We start from the raw sequence: 6,684 nt of genomic DNA on the forward strand, positions 1-6,684 counted from the left end.
CTGACTTAATTGAGTTTTTTGAAGACGTGGCAAGATATATCAATGAGGGTACTGTAGTTATAGAGTCATAGAGATGTACAGCATGGAAACAGACCCTTCGGTCCAACTTGTCCATGCTGACCACATATACTAACGCAATCTAGTCCCACTTGCCAGCACATGGCCCATATCCCTCCAAAATCTTCCTATTCGTATACCCATCCAGATGCCTTTTAAAAATTGCAATTGTACCAGCCTCCGCCACTTCCTCTGGAAACTCATTCCATACACGTACCACCCTCTGCATGAAAGAAATCGCCCCTCAGGTCTCTTTTATATCTTTCCCCTCTCACCTTAAACCTATGCTCTCCAGTTCTGCATCCCCCACCCCAGGGAAAAGACTTTGTCTATTTATCTTATTCATGTCCCTAATGATTTTATAAAATCACCCTTCAGTCTCCGATGACCCAGGGAAAACAGCTCCAGCCTATTCAGCTTCTCCCTATAGCTCAAATTCTCCAATCCTGGCAACATCCTTGTAAACCTTCTCTGAAACCTTCCAAGTTTCACAACATCCATCCTTAAAGAACTATGAACCTGCACTCCAAGGTCTCTTTGTTCACCAACACTCCCTAGGACCTTACCATTAAGCATAAAAGTCCTGTTAAGATTTGCTTTCCCAAAATGCAGCACCTCGCATTTATCTAAATTAAACTCCAATTGCCACTTCTCAGCCCATTGGCCAGTCTGATCAAGATCCCGTTGTAATCAGAGGTAACATTCTTCGCTGTCCACTACACCTCCAATTTTGGTGTCATCTGCAAACTTACTAACTATACTTCTTATGATCACATCCAAATCATTTATATAAATGACGAAAAGTAGTAGACCCAGCACCGATCCTTGTGACACTCCACTGGTCACAGGCCTCCAGTCTGAAAAATAACCCTCCACCACCACCCTCTACCTTCGAGCCAGTTCTGTATCCAAATGGCTAAGTTCTCCCTGTATTCCATGAGATCTAATCTTGCTAACCAGTCTCCCATGGGGAACCCTGTCAAATGCTTTACTGAAGTCCATATAGGTAAAAACAATGACTGCTGGAAACCAGAGTTTAGATTAGAGTGGTGCTGGAAAAGCACAGTCGTTCAGGCGGCATCCGAGGAGCAGTAAAATCGACGTTTCGGGCAAAAGCCCTTCATCAGGAATACAGGCAGAGTGCCTGAAGAGCGGAGAGATAAATGAGAGGAGGTTGGGGGTGGGGAGAAAGTAGCATAGAGCACAATAGGCGAGTGGGGGAGGGGATGAAGGTGATTGGTCGGGGGGGGGGGGGGGGGAGGGCGGAGTGGATAGGTGGGAAAGAAGCTAGGCAGGTAGTATAAGTCATGGGGACAGTGCTGAGCTGGAAGTTTGGAACTGGAGTGAGGTGGAGTAAGGGGAAATGAGGAAACTGGTGAAGTCCACATTGATGCCCTGGGGTTGAAGTGTTCCGAGGCTGAAGACGAGCGACTGTTTCAGGACATGGTTGAACAGCTTCAGGGCAGAGGAAATGACTTGGGGGGGTGCAGTGGGAGAGGGGCTCCCTGAGATTCTTGTAGAGAGAGGAGGAAAACTTCTTCAAGACAGGCATCCTTGCAAGAGGATTCGCAGTAGGTTTAAAATCAACTGGGTAAAAACAATGACTGCAGATGCTGGAAACCAGTGGTGCTGGAAAAGCACAGCAGTTCAGGCAGCATCCGAGGAGCAGTAAAATCGACGTTTCGGGCAAAAGCCCTTCATCAGGAATTCAGGCAGAGTGCCTGAAGGGTGGAGAGATAAATGAGAGGAGGGTGGGGGTGGGGAGAAAGTAGCATAGAGTACAATAGGTAAGGGAGGGGGTGAAGGTGATAGGTCAGGGGTGAGGGCGGAGTGGATAGGTGGAAAACTTTGCTGCTCCTTGGATGCTGCCTGAACTGCTGTGCTTTTCCAGCACCACCCTAATCTAAACTCTGGGTTCCAGCATCTGCAGTCATTGTTTTTACCTAGTTGATTTTAACCCTACTGCGAATCCTCTTGCAAGTATGCCTGTCTTGAAGAAGTTTTCCTTTTCTCTCTACAAGAATCTCAGAGTCTGTCTACCTCTTCTCTCCTCTGAGTCATATGTTTTGGAAACCCCTTTTATCCATTAAACCAATCCTGCTGCTCACTGTCACAGACCTATGTGCTTTATTTTCTAGCGGGCAAGGCTAGCATTTATTGCCCGTCCCCAGTTGGCCTTGAGGTGATGGTGAGTTGCTTTCTTGAACCACTGCAGTCACATGCGGTGGATTGACCCACAATGCCCTAAGGGAGGGAATTCCAGGACACTGAAGGAATTGCGATAGATTTCCAAGTAGGATGGTGAGTGGTTTGGATGGGAACTTGGTGCTGTTCCCATTTCTCTGTTGCCCTTGTCCTTATCAATGGAATTGGTCATGGGTTTGGAAGATTCTAACAACCTGCTACTACTGAGCATCGGTGGTGGAGGGAGTGGATACAATGCTAATCAAATGGGCTTCTTTGTCCTGGATGGTGTCAAGCTTATTGAATTTTGTTGGATCTGCACTCATCCAGGCAAGTGGGGAATATTCCATCACAGCTCTTGCAGTTTATGTGGCTAGTTCAGTTGAGTTTCTGCCCTCAGGATGTTGATGTGGGGGCAGGGGTGAGCATTCAATTAGATCCGCTCTTGTTGACAGTCATTATGTGGCAGTCTTGAATGTTATTTGCCACTCATCAACCCAAATCCAGAACATCTTGTATTCAAAAATGGACTTCTTAAGTCCATCGCAAATGTTGCTGAACATTGTGCAATCATCAGCAAACATTCCCAGTTCTGACCTTATGATAGAAGCTCATTGATGAAGCAGCTGAAGATGTTTGGGTTGATGACACCACCCTGAGAAACTCCTACAGGGATGTCCTGGAGCTGAGATGACTGACCTCCAACAGCCATCTTCCTATGTATCAGGAATGACTCCAACTGGCAGATAATTTTCAGTCTTTTCTTTTGCAACGAAGGGGAGGTGATAGATTGTGGCACTGTCACAGGACTAGTAATTCAGACACCAGGCAATGTTCTGGGGACTCTGGTTCAAATCCCACCCTCGGAGATGGTGGAACTTGAATTCAACATAATAAAAAATCTGGAATTGTGTCTTGATTATGATCATTAAACTATTGACGATTGCGAAAAGACCCAGCTCGTAAGAAGGAATCTGCCATCTTTACCTGGTCAGGCCTATATTTGACTCCAGTCCCACAGGTTGATTCTTAAATGCCCTTTGGGTAAGAAATGTGCCGGGCTCTTGCATCGAGGATAGGATACTTGTGGAGCCTCCTTCAGTTAGTCATCTAAATGTCCAGCATTCACAAAAGGACATGGCAAGACTGCAGAGCTGAGATGTGATCCATGAGCTGTGGGTTAGCTTAGCTCTATCACTTGTTGCTCCCACGTCTACAGTACTGAGGCCTATCATCAGTCTGCCAGCTATTTCTTTAAGGTCCACCTCAGGCTGATCCTGGGATGCCCTCCTGCACTCAGAGGGCAGTTCAGGGTCAACCACATTGCCAGAAATCTGGAGTCACCTATCTGAAACCGGGTAAAGACAACAGATTTCTTTTATGAACCAGATGGATTTTTAGAAGAATTGTCTTTGGTCAACACAAGGCTACCTTTTCATTCCAGATTTTAACTTTAAATTTTAGCATCTGCTGTGCTGCAATTCAACCCATCCCCTCAGCATATTGAAATAAACCAAAGCACAGCCACTGGAGATCTGAAACACACTGGAGAAACTCAGTGGGTCTGGCAACATCTATGGAGAGAGAGAATTCCGAAAGTTCACAGCGCTGAAACCATTAACTGTTCCTCTACACAGATGCTGCCAGACCCACTGAGTCTCTCCAACATTTTCTGTTTTTGATTCAGATTTCCAATCTCCTTATTCCTTTGTTCAGTGACATTACTACCATGCCACAATCTCTCCTCTGATGAAGAGGTGCCAGCCTGAACTGTTAACACTCTCTCTGTGTTGAGAGATACAGGCAGCTCTGTTGAGTGTTTCCACCAGTTCCTATACCGACATCAGATTGCCAGCATCTGCAGCACTTTATGCTTCCATCCAGCCTGGCACTCACACAACTCAGACTATAGAGGTTTATAAAATCAGGAGTGGCATAGATAGGGTGAATACACAAACTCCTTTTCCCAGGACAGAGGAGTTCCAAATTAGAGGGCATGTTTAAGGTGAAAGATTTAAAAGGGACCTAAGGGGAAACTTGTTCATGCAGAGGGTGGTACATGAATGGAATGAGCTGCCAGAGGAAGTGGTGGAGGCTGGTATAATTACAACATTTAAAAGGTATCTGGATGGGTATGTTAACAGCAAGGGTTTAGAGACATATGGGACTAGATTCATTTTGAATATCTAGTTGGCATGGGTCAAAGGGTCTGTTTCCATGCTGTACAGCTCAATGACTGAACGCACCAGCCTCAAAATTCTTTAGCACAGCGGCTCAGTCCTTAAGTATATTCGAGGCTGAGACGGACTCTTCCTATTTAAAAAAAAATCAGTTAAGGGATTCAAGGATTATGGGGGAAAAGGAGCAAAATAGAGTTGAAGATGATCACAGCAGCCATGATCTCAATTGAATTGCAGAATGGACTTGATGGACTGAATAGCCCACATCAGCTCCTACATGTTATGATGCTTGCACTCTCCATTCATTTGTTTTGATTTGAATGCTACAAGCATTCTGATAAAACTTTCAGTTTTATGATCTATTGGTTTACTCTTCAATTCATGCTCTGCATCCTTTCCTGTATTGGGCTGTTTAACATTTCCTGTAATACCACCTTTACCTTTAGCCTTGACTCTTATCTCTAAATTTACATAGAGTGAGATGTACAGCACAGAAACAGACCCTTCGGTCCAACTCCTCTATACTGACCAGATACCCTAAATTAATCTAGTCCCTTTTGCCAGCATTTGATTCACATCCTTCTAAATCCTTCCTATTCATATACCCATTCAGATCTTTATAAATGTTGCAATTGTATCAGCCTCCACCACTTTCTCTGGCAGCTCGTTCCATACATGCACCAGCCTCTGCGTGAAAAAGTTGCTGCTTAGGTCTCCTTTAAATTTTTCCCCTAAACCAATGCCCTCCAGTTCTGGACTTGCCCACCACAGGGAGGAGACTCTGACTATTTATCCTAGCCGTACCCTTCATAGAATACAGTGCAGAACAGGCCCTTCAGCCCTCAATGTTGCGCCGAACTGTGAACTATTCTCAGCTCGTCCCCCTACTCTATCCCAAAATCATCCATGTGCTTATCCAAAAATTGTTTCAATCTCCCAATGTGGCTGAGTTGACTACATTAGCAGGTAGGGCATTCCACACCCTTACCATTCTCTGTGTAAAGAACTTTCCTCTGACATCTGTCTTAAATCTATCACCCCTCAATTTGTAGTTATGCCCCCACATACACGCTGATGTCATCATCCTAGGAAAAAGTATTTCACTGTCTACCCTATCTAATCCTTTGATCATCTTCTATGTCACTATCAAACCCCCCCTTAGCCACCATCTTTCCAATGAGAACAGACCCAAGTCTCTCAGCTTTTCCTCATAAGACCTTCCCTCCAGATCAGGCAACATCCTGGTAAATCTCCTCTGCACCTTTTCCAATGCGACCACATCCTTCCTGTAATGGGGGAAACCAGAACTGTACACAATATTCCAAGTGGGGCCACACCAGCGTTTTGTATAGTTGCAGCATGATATTGCAGTTCTGGAACTCACTCCCTCTACAAATGAAGCCTAACACATTGTATGCCTTCTTAACAGCATTATCCAACTGCGTGGCAACTCTCAGGGATCTATGTACATGGACTCCAAGATCCATTGACCCAGTACTCTGCCTGTTATTCTTCCCAAAGTGCATCACCTCACATTTAGCTGCATTGAACTCCATTTGCCACCTCTCAGCCCAATTCTGCAGTTTATCCAAATTCCCCTACTATCTGTAACATTCTTCCACATTGTCCACTACTCCACCGACTTTAGTGTCATCTGCAAATTTACTAATCCATCCACCTAAGCCTTTTATAAAAATGACAAACAGTAGTGGTCCCAAAACAGATCCTTTGGCACACCACGAGTAACTGGACTCCAGACTGAATATTTTCCATCATGATTTTATAAACCCCTATACAGTCACCCCTCAGCCTCCGACGCTCCAGGGAAACGAGCCCCAGCCTATTCAGCCTCTTACTTCGCTCAATCCCTCCAACCCTGGCAACATCCTTATAAGTCTTTTCTGAAGCCCTTCAAGTTTCACAACATCCTTCCTATGGAGCTCTTGCCAAATTTAATCCCTTGCCCCGGTTATTTAATTCAAGAGCTTCTCTCTCCTTTGTTACACAGTTGGCAAGAACATTGGTCTCAGCAATTTATAGGTGGAGTATGATCTGGTAGCCAGTTACTCGTGGTGTGCCAAAGGATATATGATCTGGTAGCCATTACTGACACATGACTGCCAGATAAAATGGCCTGGGACCAGAATTGTGAAGAGCATTGAAGGATAAAGGACACAGAGCAACAGCAGGGAACTAGGGAAAGGCAATGGGTGGATCTATTAGTTAGTAACAGTAATAGCACAATCGAGAGGAATGACTTCTG

The sequence above is a fragment of the Chiloscyllium plagiosum genome, unplaced genomic scaffold, assembly GCF_037043375.1.
Source record: "Chiloscyllium plagiosum isolate Xiang-an unplaced genomic scaffold, Cpla_swu_hap1 HiC_scaffold_5, whole genome shotgun sequence".
Taxonomy (NCBI): Eukaryota; Metazoa; Chordata; class Chondrichthyes; order Orectolobiformes; family Hemiscylliidae; genus Chiloscyllium; species Chiloscyllium plagiosum.